This window comes from Schistocerca gregaria, chromosome 10 (genome assembly GCF_023897955.1).
Source record: "Schistocerca gregaria isolate iqSchGreg1 chromosome 10, iqSchGreg1.2, whole genome shotgun sequence".
Taxonomy (NCBI): Eukaryota; Metazoa; Arthropoda; class Insecta; order Orthoptera; family Acrididae; genus Schistocerca; species Schistocerca gregaria.
The window spans coordinates 23,202,978-23,218,799 of record NC_064929.1 but is presented as its reverse complement, the minus strand read 5'-3'; the positions used below and the strand labels follow the sequence as shown (position 1 = coordinate 23,218,799).

Below are 15,822 nucleotides of genomic sequence, written 5' to 3'. Positions count from 1 at the left end.
TTGAGGCGCCGCGGCTTGAACCCTGGACCTTTCACATGCGAAGCGAACGCTCTACCAACTGAGCTACGCCCCATGCACGAGTAAACTGCGCTATTCCCCATTGTTTGCGACTCAGATGCGCACGGACACGATGGTTGGTTGGTTTGTAGCGGTGAAGGGAGCAGAGTACAAAGGCGCGAACCCGTTCATATACACAAAACTTCCAAGTAGTTTCGATGCTCTGGTATTACAAATGCAAATTCCGTCTGTTTTTAACGTCTTAAATTGAAAGAGCCCTCACAAATTGCTCCGTTTTCACTCCTTGTCGACAATCATACAGCACCTGAGGTAACAAACACATCTCGAGCCCCATTGTGCACTCCATTATTCATGCCAACTCAGTGCCTCGCTCTTTACTACTGTGTACCAATCTTGTCGTCCAACTGCAAAACACTGGGCCACAACAAGTTTTAGCGTCTCCATTGCACTGCGCATACTACGAAACGCTCCCCAAACTTGGCACTCACCCTCGCAGCCGACTTTCCACGACGCTCACGCAACGCTCACGCTAGTGACAGCATTATGTATAGTTCGACGCCGCGCCAAAGCGAATGAGCACAATTCGCCTACGGCTTAGGCCGCCCTCCTAGTGTGGCTGCTCGGTGTCTGCAGGCAGCGAGGGTCTGCAAGCTTCCTGTGTTCGCACCTATGTCACCTGTGCTTGCTTGTCAGAGACAGACTATCGCAAAACATACAACTCACTCCATGAATTGATTGCTACGGCATCTGTTATCAGCAGTCACAACTAGCAACACCAGTAGCAGCTGACTGCACGCAAAGAATAGGAATGTGCAGTGGGATTTACGTGAACTCAGCGCAAGGCAGATCTTTCCGACATAGGCTTGAGAATCTTACGGGAACACTTGTACTGTTTCTAAATTAAGTGTAGGCGTGGGAGGAGGGTGCTTCCTGCGCACTAATAACAGCACGCTTGTCTATTGTGGCTGCTAATCATTCGCTTGTATCTTCCTAGACACATCTGCTGGTTGTGAATTATTCCACTTGCATGGCAAGGTGCGCATGTAGGTGTGTTAAAAGTTCTGGAGGCACTGGGTATAGATCCCAGTACCTCTCGCATACTAAGCGAGCGCTCTACCATCTGAGCTACGCCCGCCCCCCCGAAGACTGATGGTGCTACATACAGCCATATAGACGACACAGACCCTTGCACTCCCATTATTCAACAGACAAACACTACTCTCTATGTATCCGTTAGGGTGTCTTTCAGGTTTCGTGCAATCTGTATCGAATCGTAGTTGGCCACAATGAAAGTGGCACGTATAACGTCGAAAATAGAATTCGGACACCGCTCTGAGTAAGACCAACGTGTTGTCCACCCTCTAGACTTCAATGAGGTTAAGCCGCGATACCTAAGACAGATCTGCACTCGATGACACCTCGATAACAGCCGGTCCCCACACTTACATCTTGCTCGCCTTACGTCAGTATACATCATATCAGTCTGTGACGCTGGCTTTGCAACATCTTGCAAGCCTTTAGGTTCGCCGCGACCAACACTTACCATGCACTGACCACAAAAAAATGGAGGCGCCGCGGCTTGAACGCTGGACCTTTCACATGCGAAGCGAACGCTCTACCAACAGAGCTACGACCCATGCACGAGTAAACTGCGCTATTCCCCATTCTTTGCGACTCAGATGCGCACGGACACGATGGTTGGTTGGTTTGTAGCGGTGAAGGGAGCAGAGTACAAAGGCGCGGACCCGTTCATATACACAAAACTTCCAAGTAGTTTCGATGCTCTGGCATTACAAATGCAAATTCCGTCTGTTTTTAACGTCTTAAATTGAAAGAGCCATCACAAATTGCATCGTTTTCACTCCTTGTCAACAATCATACAGCACCTGAGGTAACAAACACATCTCGAGCCCCATTGTGCACTCCATTATTCATGCCAACTCAGTGCCTCGCTCTTTACTACTGCGTACCAATCTTGTCGTCCAACTGCAAAACACTGGGCCACAACAAGTTTCCGCGTCTCCATTGCACTGCGCATAATACGAAACGCTCCCCAAACTTGGCACTCACCCTCGCAGCCGACTTTCCACGACGCTCACGCTAGTGACAGCATTATGTATAGTTCGACGCCGCGCCAAAGCGAATGAGCACATTTCGCCTACGGCTTAGGCCGCCCTCCTAGTGTGGCTGCTCGGTGTCTGCAGGCAGCGAGGGTCTGCAAGCTTCCTGTGTTCGCACCTATGTCACCTGTGCTTGCTTGTCAGAGACAGACTATCGCAAAACATACAACTCACTCCATAAATTGATTGCTACGGCATCTGTTATCAGCAGTCACAACTAGCAACACCAGTAGCAGCTGACTGCACGCAAAGAATAGGAATGTGCAGTGGGATTTACGTGAACTCAGCGCAAGGCAGATCTTTCCGACATAGGCTTGAGAATCTTACGGGAGCATTTGTAGTGTTTCTAAATTAAGTGTAGGCGTGGGAGGAGGGTGCTTCCTGCGCACTAATAACAGCACGCTTGTCTATTGTGGCTGCTAATCATTCGCTTGTATCTTCCTAGACACATCTGCTGGTTGTGAATTATTCCACTTGCATGGCAAGGTGCGCATGTAGGTGTGTTAAAAATTCTGGAGGCACTGGGTACAGATCCCAGTACCTCCCGCATACTAAGCGAGCGCTCTACCATCTGAGCTACGCCCGCCCCCCGGAAGACTAATGGTGCTACATACAGCCATATAGACGACACAGACCCTTGCACTCCCATTATTCAGCAGACAAACACTACTCTCTATGTATCCGTTAGGGTGTCTTTCAGGTTTCGTGCATTCTGTATCGAATCGTAGTTGGCCACAATGAAAGTGGCACGTATAACGTCGAAAATAGAATTCGGACACCGCTCTGAGTAAGACCAACGTGTTGTCCACCCTCTAGACTTCAATGAGGTTAAGCCGCGATACCTAAGACAGATCTGCACTCGATGACACCTCGATAACAGCCGGTCCCCACACTTACATCTTGCTCTCCTTACGTCAGTATACATCATATCAGTCTGTGACGCTGGCTTTGCAACATCTTGCGTGCCTTTAGGTTCGCCGCGACCAACACTTACCATGCACTGACCACAAAAAATGGAGGCGCCGTGGCTTGAACCCTGGACCTTTAACATGCCAAGCGAACGCTCTACCAACTGAGCTACGCCCCATGCACGAGTAAACTGCGCTATTCCCCATTCTTTGCGACTCAGATGCGCACGGACACGATAGTTGGTTGGTTTGTAGCGGTGAAGGGAGCAGAGTACAAATGCGCGGACCCGTTCATATACACAAAACTTCCAAGTAGTTTCGATGCTCTGGTATTACAAATGCAAATTCCGTCTGTTTTTAACGTCTTAAATTGAAAGAGCCATCACAAATTGCTCCGTTTTCATTCCTTGACGACAATCATACAGCACCTGAGGTAACAAACACATCTCGAGCCCCATTGTGCACTCCATTATTCATGCCAACTCAGTGCCTCGCTCTTTACTACTGTGTACCAATCTTGTCGTCCAACTGCAAAACACTGGGCCACAACAAGTTTCCGCGTCTCCATTGCACTGCGCATACTACGAAACGCTCACCAAACTTGGCACTCACCCTCGCAGCCGACTTTTCCGACTTTCCACGACGCTCACGCAACGCTCACGCTAGTGACAGCATTATTTATAGTTCGACGTCGCGCCAAAGCGAATGCGCACATTTCGCCTACGGCTTAGGCCGCCCTCCTAGTGTGGCTGCTCGGTGTCTGCAGGCAGCGAGGGTCTGCAAGCTTCCTGTGTTCGCACCTATGTCACCTGTGCTTGCTTGTCAGAGACAGACTATCGCAAAACATACAACTCACTCCATGAATTGATTGCTACGGCATCTGTTATCAGCAGTCACAACTAGCAACACCAGTAGCAGCTGACTGCACGCAAAGAATAGGAATGTGCAGTGGGATTTACGTGAACTCAGCGCAAGGCAGATCATTCCGACATAGGCTTGAGAATCTTACGGGAACACTTGTAGTGTTTCTAAATTAAGTGTAGGCGTGGGAGGAGGGTGCTTCCTGCGCACTAATAACAGCACGCTTGTCAATTGTGGATGCTAATCATTCGCTTGTATCTTCCTAGACACATCTGCTGGTTGTGAATTATTCCACTTGCATGGCAAAGTGCGCATGTAGGTGTGTTGAAAATTCTGGAGGCACTGGGTACTGATCCCAGAACCTCTCGCATACTAAGCGAGCGCTCTACCATCTGAGCTACGCCCGCCCCTCCGCATGTAGGTGTGTTAAAAATTCTGGAGGCACTGGGTACTGATCCCAGAACCTCTCGCATACTAAGCGAGCGCTCTACCATCTGAGCTACGCCCGCCCCTCCGAAGACTATTGGTGCTAAATACAGCCATATAGACGACACAGACCCTTGCACTCCCATTATTCAGCAGACAAACACTACTCTCTATGTATCCGTTAGGGTGTCTTTCAGGTTTCGTGCATTCTGTATCGAATCGTAGTTGGCCACAATGAAAGTCGTACGTATAACGTCGAAAATAGAATTCGGACACCGCTCTGAGTAAGACCAACGTGTTGTCCACCCTCTAGACTTCAATGAGGTTAAGCCGCGATACCTAAGACAGATCTGCACTCGATGACACCTCGATAACAGCCGGTCCCCACCCTTACATCTTGCTCTCCTTACGTCAGTATACATCATATCAGTCTGTGACGCTGGCTTTGCAACATCTTGCGTGCCTTTAGGTTCGCCGCGACCAACACTTACCATGCACTGACCACAAAAAATGGAGACGCCGCGGCTTCAACCCTGGACCTTTCACATGCCAAGCGAACGCTCTACCAACTGAGCTACGCCCCATGCACGAGCAAACTGCGCTATTCCCCAATCTTTGCGACTCAGATGCGCACGGACACGATGGTTGTTTGGTTTGTAGCGGTGAAGGGAGCAGAGTACAAAGGCGCGGACCCGTTCATATACACAAAACTTCCAAGTAGTTTCGATGCTCTGGTATTACAAATGCAAATTCCGTCTGTTTTTAACGTCTTAAATTGAAAGTGCCATCACAAATTGCTCCGTTTTCACTCCTTGTCGACAATCATACAGCACCTGAGGTAACAAACACATCTCGAGCCCCATTGTGCACTCCATTATTCATGCCAACTCATTGCCTCGCTCTTTACTACTGTGTACCAATCTTGTCGTCCAACTGCAAAACACTGGGCCACAACAAGTTTCCGCTTCTCCATTGCACTGCGCATACTACAAAACGCTACCCAAACTTGGCACTCACCCTCGCAGCCGACTTTTCCGACTTTCCACGACGCTCACGCAACTCTCACGCTAGTGACAGCATTATTTATAGTTCGACGTCGCGCCAAAGCGAATGAGCACATTTCGCCTACGGCTTAGGCCGCCCTCCTAGTGTGGCTGCTCGGTGTCTGCAGGCAGCGAGGGTCTGCAAGCTTCCTGTGTTCGCACCTATGTCACCTGTGCTTGCTTGTCAGAGACAGACTATCGCAAAACATACAACTCACTCCATGAATTGATTGCTACGGCATATGTTATCAGCAGTCACAACTAGCAACACCAGTAGCAGCTGACTGCACGCAAAGAATAGGAATGTGCAGTGGGATTTACGTGAACTCAGCGCAAGGCAGATCATTCCGACATAGGCTTGAGAATCTTACGGGAACACTTGTACTGTTTCTAAATTAAGTGTAGGCGTGGGAGGAGGGTGCTTCCTGCGCACTAATAACAGCACGCTTGTCAATTGTGGATGTTAATCATTCGCTTGTATCTTCCTAGACACATCTGCTGGTTGTGAATTATTCCACTTGCATTGCAAAGTGCGCATGTAGGTGTGTTAAAAATTCTGGAGGCACTGGGTACTGATCCCAGTACCTCTCGCATACTAAGCGAGCGCTCTACCATCTGAGCTACGCCCGCCCCCCCCGAAGACTAATGGTGCTACATACAGCCATATAGACGACACAGACCCTTGCACTCCCATTATTCAGCAGACAAACACTACTCTCTATGTATCCGTTAGGGTGTCTTTCAGGTTTCGTGCATTCTGTATCGAATCGTAGTTGGCCACAATGAAAGTGGCACGTATAACGTCGAAAATAGAATTCGGACACCGCTCTGAGTAAGACCAACGTGTTGTCCACCCTCTAGACTTCAATGAGGTTAAGCCGCGATACCTAAGACAGATCTGCACTCGATGACACCTCGATAACAGCCGGTCCCCACACTTACATCTTGCTCTCCTTACGTCAGTATACATCATATCAGTCTGTGACGCTGGCTTTGCAACATCTTGCGTGCCTTTAGGTTCGCCGCGACCAACACTTACCATGCACTGACCACAAAAAATTGAGGCGCCGCGGCTTGAACCCTGGACCTTTCACATGCCAAGCGAACGCTCTACCAACTGAGCTACGCCCCATGCACGAGCAAACGGCGCTATTCCCCATTCTTTGCGACTCAGATGCGAACGGACACGATGGTTGTTGGTTTGTAGCGGTGAAGGGAGCAGAGTACAAAGGCGCGGACCCGTTCATATACACAAAAGTTCCAAGTAGTTTCGATGCTCTGGTATTACAAATGCAAATTCCGTCTGTTTTTAACGTCTTAAATTGAAAGAGCCGTCACAAATTGCTCCGTTTTCACTCCTTGACGACAATCATACAGCACCTGAGGTAACAAACACATCTCGAGCCCCATTGTGCACTCCATTATTCATGCCAACTCAGTGCCTCGCTCTTTACTACTGTGTACCAATCTTGTCGTCCAACTGCAAAACACTGGGCCACAACAAGTTTCCGCGTCTCCATTTCACTGCGCATACTACGAAACGCTCCCCAAACTTGGCACTCACCCTCGCAGCCGACTTTCCACGACGCTCACGCAACGCTCACGCTAGTGACAGCATTATTTATAGTTCGACGTCGCGCCAAAGCGAATGAGCACATTTCGCCTACGGCTTAGGCCGCCCTCCTAGTGTAGCTGCTCGGTGTCTGTAGGCAGCGAGGGTCTGCAAGCTTCCTGTGTTCGCACCTATGTCACCTGTGCTTGCTTGTCAGAGACAGACTATCGCAAAACATACAACTCACTCCATGAATTGATTGCTACGGCATCTGTTATCAGCAGTCACAACTAGCAACACCAGTAGCAGCTGACTGCACGCAAAGAATAGGAATGTGCAGTGGGATTTACGTGAACTCAGCGCAAGGCAGATCTTTCCGACATAGGCTTGAGAATTTTACGGGAACACTTGTAGTGTTTCTAAATTAAGTGTAGGCGTGGGAGGAGGGTGCTTCCTGCGCACTAATAACAGCACGCTTGTCAATTGTGGATGCTAATCATTCGCTTGTATCTTCCTAGACACATCTGCTGGTTGTGAATTACTCCACTTGCATGGCAAGGTGCGCATGTAGGTGTGTTAAAAATTCTGGAGGCACTGGGTATATATCCCAGTACCTCTCGCACCTTTGCACTCCCATTATTCAGCAGACAAACGCTACTCTCTATGTATCCGTTAGGGTGTCTTTCAGGTTTCGTGCATTCTGTATCGAATCGTAGTTGGCCACAATGAAAGTGGCACGTATAACGTCGAAAATAGAATTCGGACACCGCTCTGAGTAAGACCAACGTGTTGTCCACCCTCTAGACTTCAATGAGGTTAAGCCGCGATACCTAAGACAGATCTGCACTCGATGACACATCGATAACAGCCGGTCCCCACACTTACATCTTGCTCTCCTTACGTCAGTATACATCATATCAGTCTGTGACGCTGGCTTTGCAACATCTTGCGTGCCTTTAGGTTCGCCGCGACCAACACTTACCATGCACTGACCACAAAAAATGGAGGCGCCACGGCTTGAACCCTGGACCTTTCACATGCGACACGAACGCTCTACCAACTGAGCTACGCCCCATGCACGAGTAAACTGCCCTATTCCCCATTCTTTGCGACTCAGATGCGCACGGACACGATGGTTGGTTGGTTTGTAGCGGTGAAGGGAGCAGAGTACAAAGGCGCGGACCCGTTCATATACACAAAACTTCCAAGTAGTTTCGATGCTCTTGTATTACAAATGCAAATTCCGTCTGTTTTTAACGTCTTAAATTGAAAGAGCCCTCACAAATTGCTCCGTTTTCACTCCTTGTCGACAATCATACAGCACCTGAGGTAACAAACACATCTCGAGCCCCATTGTGCACTCCATTATTCATGCCAACTCAGTGCCTCGCTCTTTACTACTGTGTACCAATCTTGTCGTCCAACTGCAAAACACTGGGCCACAACAAGTTTCCGCGTCTCCATTGCACTGCGCATACTACGAAACGCTCCCCAAACTTGGCACTCACCCTCGGAGCCGACTTTCCACGGCGCTCACGCAACTCTCACGCTAGTGACAGCATTATTTATAGTTCGACGACGCGCCAAAGCGAATGAGCACATTTCGCCTACGGCTTAGGCCGCCCTCCTAGTGTGGCTGCTCGGTGTCTGCAGGCAGCGAGGGTCTGCAAGCTTCCTGTGTTCGCACCTATGTCACCTGTGCTTGCTTGTCAGAGACAGACTATCGCAAAACATACAACTCACTCCATGAATTGATTGCTACGGCATCTGTTATCAGCAGTCACAACTAGCAACACCAGTAGCAGCTGACTGCACGCAAAGAATAGGAATGTGCAGTGGGATTTACGTGAACTCAGCGCAAGGCAGATCTTTCCGACATAGGCTTGAGAATTTTACGGGAACACTCGTAGTGTTTCTAAATTAAGTGTAGGCGTGGGAGGAGGGTGCTTCCTGCGCACTAATAACAGCACGCTTGTCAATTGTGGATGCTAATCATTCGCTTGTATCTTCCTAGACACATCTGCTGGTTGTGAATTATTCCACTTGCATGGCAAGGTGCGCATGTAGGTGTGTTAAAAATTCAGGAGGCACTGGATATAGATCCCAGTACCTCTCGCATACTAAGCGAGGGCTCTACCATCTGAGCTACGCCCGCCCGAAGACTGATGGTGCTACATACAGCCATATAGACGACACAGACCTTTGCACTCACATTATTCAGCAGACAAACACTACTCTCTATGTATCCGTTAGGGTGTCTTTCAGGTTTCGTGCATTCTGTATCGAATCGTAGTTGGCCACAATGAAAGTGGCACGTATAACGTCGAAAATAGAATTCGGACACCGCTCTGAGTAAGACCAACGTGTTGTCCACCCTCTAGACTTCAATGAGGTTAAGCCGCGATACCTAAGACAGATCTGCACTCGATGACACCTCGATAACAGCCGGTCCCCACACTTACATCTTGCTCTCCTTACGTCAGTATACATCATATCAGTCTGTGACGCTGGCTTTGCAACATCTTGCGTGCCTTTAGGTTCGCCGCGACCAACACTTACCATGCACTGACCACAAAAAATGGAGGCGCCGCGGCTTGAACCCTGGACCTTTCACATGCAAAGCGAACGCTCTACCAACTGAGCTACGCTCCATGCACGAGTAAACTGCGCTATTCCCCATTGTTTGCGACTCAGATGCGCACGGACACGATGGTTGGTTGGTTTGTAGCGGTGAAGGGAGCAGAGTACAAAGGCGCGAACCCGTTCATATACACAAAACTTCCAAGTAGTTTCGATGCTCTGGTATTACAAATGCAAATTTCGTCTGTTTTTAACGTCTTAAATTGAAAGAGCCATCACAAATTGCTCCGTTTTCACTCCTTGTCGACAATCATACAGCACCTGAGGTAACAAACACATCTCGAGCCCCATTGTGCACTCCATTATTCATGCCAACTCAGTGCCTCGCTCTTTACTACTGTGTACCAATCTTGTCGTCCAACTGCAAAACACTGGGCCACACCAAGTTTCCGCGTCTCCATTGCACTGCGCATACTACGAAACGCTCCCCAAACTTGGCACTCACCCTCGCAGCCGAATTTCCACGACGCTCACGCAACGCTCACGCTAGTGACAGCATTATTTATAGTTCGACGTCGCGCCAAAGCGAATGAGCACATTTCGCCTACGGCTTAGGCCGCCCTCCTAGTGTGGCTGCTCGGTGTCTGCAGGCAGCGAGGGTCTGCAAGCTTCCTGTGTTCGCACCTATGTCACCTGTGCTTGCTTGTCAGAGACAGACTATCGCAAAACATACAACTCACTCCATGAATTGATTGCTACGGCATCTGTTATCAGCAGTCGCAACTAGCAACACCAGTAGCAGCTGACTGCACGCAAAGAATAGGAATGTGCAGTGGGATTTACGTGAACTCAGCGCAAGGCAGATCTTTCCGACATAGGCTTGAGAATTTTACGGGAACACTTGTACTGTTTCTAAATTAAGTGTAGGCGTGGGAGGAGGGTGCTTCCTGCGCACTAATAACAGCACGCTTGTCAATTGTGGATGCTAATCATTCGCTTGTATCTTCCTAGACACATCAGCTGGTTGTGAATTATTCCACTTGCATGGAAAAGTGCGCATGTAGGTGTGTTAAAAATTCTGGAGGCACTGGGTACTGATCCCAGGACCTCTCGCATACTAAGCGAGCGCTCTACCATCTGAGCTACGCCCGCCCCCCAGAAGACTTATGGTGCTACATACAGCCATATAGACGACACAGACCCTTGCACTCCCATTATTCAGCAGACAAACACTACTCTCTATGTATCCGTTAGGGTGTCTTTCAGGTTTCGTGCATTCTGTATCGAATCGTAGTTGCCAAAATGAAAGTGGCACGTATAACGTCGAAAATAGAATTCGGACACCGCTCTGAGTAAGACCAACGTGTTGTCCACCCTCTAGACTTCAATGAGGTTAAGCCGCGATACCTAAGACAGATCTGCACTCGATGACATCTCGATAACAGCCGGTCCCCACACTTACATCTTGCTCTCCTTACGTCAGTATACATCATATCAGTCTGTGACGCTGGCTTTGCAACATCTTGCGTGCCTTTAGGTTCGCCGCGACCAACACTTACCATGCACTGACCACAAAAAATGGAGGCGCCGCGGCTTGAACCCTGGACCTTTCACATGCGACGCGAACGCTCTACGAACTGAGCTAAACCCCATGCACCAGTAAACTGCGCTATTCCCCATTCTTTGCGACTCAGATGCGCACGGACACGATGGTTGGTTGGTTTGTAGCGGTGAAGGGAGCAGAGTACAAAGGCGCGGACCCGTTCATATACACAAAACTTCCAAGTAGTTTCGATGCTCTTGTATTACAAATGCAAATTCCGTCTGTTTTTAACGTCTTAAATTGAAAGAGCCCTCACAAATTGCTCCGTTTTCACTCCTTGTCGACAATCATACAGCACCTGAGGTAACAAACACATCTCGAGCCCCATTGTGCACTCCATTATTCATGCCAACTCAGTGCCTCGCTCTTTACTACTGTGTACCAATCTTGTCGTCCAACTGCAAAACACTGGGCCACAACAAGTTTCCGCGTCTCCATTGCACTGCGCATACTACGAAACGCTCCCCAAACTTGGCACTCACCCTCGGAGCCGACTTTCCGCGACGCTCACGCAACGCTCACGCTAGTGACAGCATTATTTATAGTTCGACGTCGCGCCAAAGCGAATGAGCACATTTCGCCTACGGCTTAGGCCGCCCTCCTAGTGTGGCTGCTCGGTGTCTGCAGGCAGCGAGGGTCTGCAAGCTTCCTGTGTTCGCACCTATGTCACCTGTGCTTGCTTGTCAGAGACAGACTATCGCAAAACATACAACTCACTCCATGAATTGATTGCTACGGCATCTGTTATCAGCAGTCACAACTAGCAACACCAGTAGCAGCTGACTGCACGCAAAGAATAGGAATGTGCAGTGGGATTTACGTGAACTCAGCGCAAGGCAGATCTTTCCGACATAGGCTTCAGAATCTTACAGGAACACTTGTACTGTTTCTAAATTAAGTGTAGGCGTGGGAGGAGGGTGCTTCCTGCGCACTAATAACAGCACGCTTGTCAATTGTGGATGCTAATCATTCGCTTGTATCTTCCTAGACACATCTGCTGGTTGTGAATTATTCCACTTGCATGGAAAAGTGCGCATGTAGGTGTGTTAAAAATTCTGGAGGCACTGGGTACTGATCCCAGGACCTCTCGCATACTAAGCGAGCGCTCTACCATCTGAGCTACGCCCGCCCCCCCGAAGACTTATGGTGCTACATACAGCCATATAGACGACACAGACCCTTGCACTCCCATTATTCAGCAGACAAACACTACTCTCTATGTATCCGTTAGGGTGTCTTTCAGGTTTCGTGCATTCTGTATCGAATCGTAGTTGCCAAAATGAAAGTGGCACGTATAACGTCGATAATAGAATTCGGACACCGCTCTGAGTAAGACCAACGTGTTGTCCACCCTCTAGACTTCAATGAGGTTAAGCCGCGATACCTAAGACAGATCTGCACTCGATGACATCTCGATAACAGCCGGTCCCCACACTTACATCTTGCTCTCCTTACGTCAGTATACATCATATCAGTCTGTGACGCTGGCTTTGCAACATCTTGCGTGCCTTTAGGTTCGCCGCGACCAACACTTACCATGCACTGACCACAAAAAATGGAGGCGCCGCGGCTTGAACCCTGGACCTTTCACATGCGACGCGAACGCTCTACCAACTGAGCTACGCCCCATGCACGAGTAAACAGCGCTATTCCCCATTCTTTGCGACTCAGATGCGCACGGACACGATGGTTGGTTGGTTTGTAGCGGTGAAGGGAGCAGAGTACAAAGGCGCGGACCCGTTCATATACACAAAACTTCCAAGTAGTTTCGATGCTCTTGTATTACAAATGCAAATTCCGTTTGTTTTTAACGTCTTAAATTGAGAGAGCCCTCACAAATTGCTCCGTTTTCACTCCTTGTCGACAATCATACAGCACCTGAGGTAACAAACACATCTCGAGCCCCATTGTGCACTCCATTATTCATGCCAACTCAGTGCCTCGCTCTTTACTACTGTGTACCAATCTTGTCGTCCAACTGCAAAACACTGGGCCACAACAAGTTTCCGCGTCTCCATTGCACTGCGCATACTACGAAACGCTCCCCAAACTTGGCACTCACCCTCGGAGCCGACTTTCCACGACGCTCACGCAACGCTCACGCTAGTGACAGCATTATTTATAGTTCGACGTCGCGCCAAAGCGAATGAGCACATTTCGCCTCCTAGTGTGGCTGCTCGGTGTCTGCAGGCAGCGAGGGTCTGCAAGCTTCCTGTGTTCGCACCTATGTCACCTGTGCTTGCTTGTCAGAGACAGACTGTCGCAAAACATACAACTCACTCCATGAATTGATTGCTACGGCATCTGTTATCAGCAGTCGCAACTAGCAACACCAGTAGCAGCTGACTGCACGCAAAGAATAGGAATGTGCAGTGGGATTTACGTGAACTCAGCGCAAGGCAGATCTTTCCGACATAGGCTTGAGAATTTTACGGGAACACTTGTACTGTTTCTAAATTAAGTGTAGGCGTGGGAGGAGGGTGCTTCCTGCGCACTAATAACAGCACGCTTGTCAATTGTGGATGCTAATCATTCGCTTGTATCTTCCTAGACACATCAGCTGGTTGTGAATTATTCCACTTGCATGGAAAAGTGCGCATGTAGGTGTGTTAAAAATTCTGGAGGCACTGGGTATAGAACCCAGTACCTCTCGCATACTAAGCGAGGGCTCTACCATCTGAGCTACGCCCGCCCCCCCCCCCCCCCCCCCGAAGACTGATGGTGCTACATACAGCCATATAGACGACACAGACCTTTGCACTCCCATTATTCAGCAGACAAACACTACTCTCTATGTATCCGTTAGGGTGTCTTTCAGGTTTCGTGCATTCTGTATCGAATCGTAGTTGGCCACAATGAAAGTGGCACGTATAACGTCGAAAATAGAATTCGGACACCGCTCTGAGTAAGACCAACGTGTTGTCCACCCTCTAGACTTCAATGAGGTTAAGCCGCGGTACCTAAGACAGATCTGCACTCGATGACACCTCGATAACAGCCGGTCCCCACACTTACATCTTGCTCTCCTTACGTCAGTATACATCATATCAGTCTGTGACGCTGGCTTTGCAACATCTTGCGTGCCTTTTGGTTCGCCGCGACCAACACTTACCATGCACTGACCACAAAAAATGGAGGCGCCGCGGCTTGAACCCTGGACCTTTCACATGCCAAGCGAACGCTCTACCAACTGAGCTACGCCCCATGCACGAGTAAACTGCGCTATTCCCCATTGTTTGCGACTCAGATGCGCACGGACACGATGGTTGGTTGGTTTGTAGCGGTGAAGGGAGCAGAGTACAAAGGCGCGAACCCGTTCATATACACAAAACTTCCAAGTAGTTTCGATGCTCTGGTATTACAAATGCAAATTCCGTCTGTTTTTAACGTCTTAAATTGAAAGAGCCATCACAAATTGCTCCGTTTTCACTCCTTGTCGACAATCATACAGCACCTGAGGTAACAAACACATCTCGAGCCCCATTGTGCACTCCATTATTCATGCCAACTCAGTGCCTCGCTCTTTACTACTGTGTACCAATCTTGTCGTCCAACTGCAAAACACTGGGCCACAACAAGTTTCCGCGTCTCCATTGCACTGCGCATACTACGAAACGCTCCCCAAACTTGGCACTCACCCTCGCAGCCGACTTTTCCGACTTTCCACGACGCTCACGCTAGTGACAGCATTATTTATAGTTCGACGTCGCGCCAAAGCGAATGAGCACATTTCGCCTACGGCTTAGGCCGCCCTCCTAGTGTGGCTGCTCGGTGTCTGCAGGCAGCGAGGGTCTGCAAGCTTCCTGTGTTCGCACCTATGTCACCTGTGCTTGCTTGTCAGAGACCGACTATCGCAAAACATACAACTCACTCCATGAATTGATTGCTACGGCATATGTTATCAGCAGTCACAACTAGCAACACCAGTAGCAGCTGACTGCACGCAAAGAATAGGAATGTGCAGTGGGATTTACGTGAACTCAGCGCAAGGCAGATCATTCCGACATAGGCTTGAGAATTTTACGGGAACACTTGTACTGTTTCTAAATTAAGTGTAGGCGTGGGAGGAGGGTGCTTCCTGCGCACTAATAACAGCACGCTTGTCAATTGTGGATGCTAATCATTCGCTTGTATCTTCCTAGACAAATCTGCTGGTTGTGAATTATTCCACTTGCATTGCAAAGTGCGCATGTAGGTGTGTTAAAAATTCTGGAGGCACTGGGTACTGATCCCAGTACCTCTCGCATACTAAGCGAGCGCTCTACCATCTGAGCTACGCCCGCCCCCCCCGAAGACTAATGGTGCTACATACAGCCATATAGACGACACAGACCCTTGCACTCCCATTATTCAGCAGACAAACACTACTCTCTATGTATCCGTTAGGGTGTCTTTCAGGTTTCGTGCATTCTGTATCGAATCGTAGTTGGCCACAATGAAAGTGGCACGTATAACGTCGAAAATAGAATTCGGACACCGCTCTGAGTAAGACCAACGTGTTGTCCACCCTCTAGACTTCAATGAGGTTAAGCCGCGATACCTAAGACAGATCTGCACTCGATGACACCTCGATAACAGCCGGTCCCCACACTTACATCTTGCTCTCCTTACGTCAGTATACATCATATCAGTCTGTGACGCTGGCTTTGCAACATCTTGCGTGCCTTTAGGTTCGCCGCGACCAACACTTACCATGCACTGACCACAAAAA

At 49.1% G+C, this 15,822-nt stretch overlaps 2 non-coding genes across 2 annotated transcripts; both read right to left on the bottom strand.

Moving 5' to 3' along the window:
• Positions 1 to 73, bottom strand: Trnaa-cgc (transfer RNA alanine (anticodon CGC)). Its single transcript has one exon. It is a non-coding gene; the product is annotated as a tRNA-Ala (tRNA).
• Positions 74 to 6,435: 6,362 nt separating this feature from the next.
• Trnaa-ggc (transfer RNA alanine (anticodon GGC)) lies at positions 6,436 to 6,508 on the bottom strand. The gene has a single exon. It is a non-coding gene; the product is annotated as a tRNA-Ala (tRNA).
• Positions 6,509 to 15,822: the final 9,314 nt, after the last annotated feature.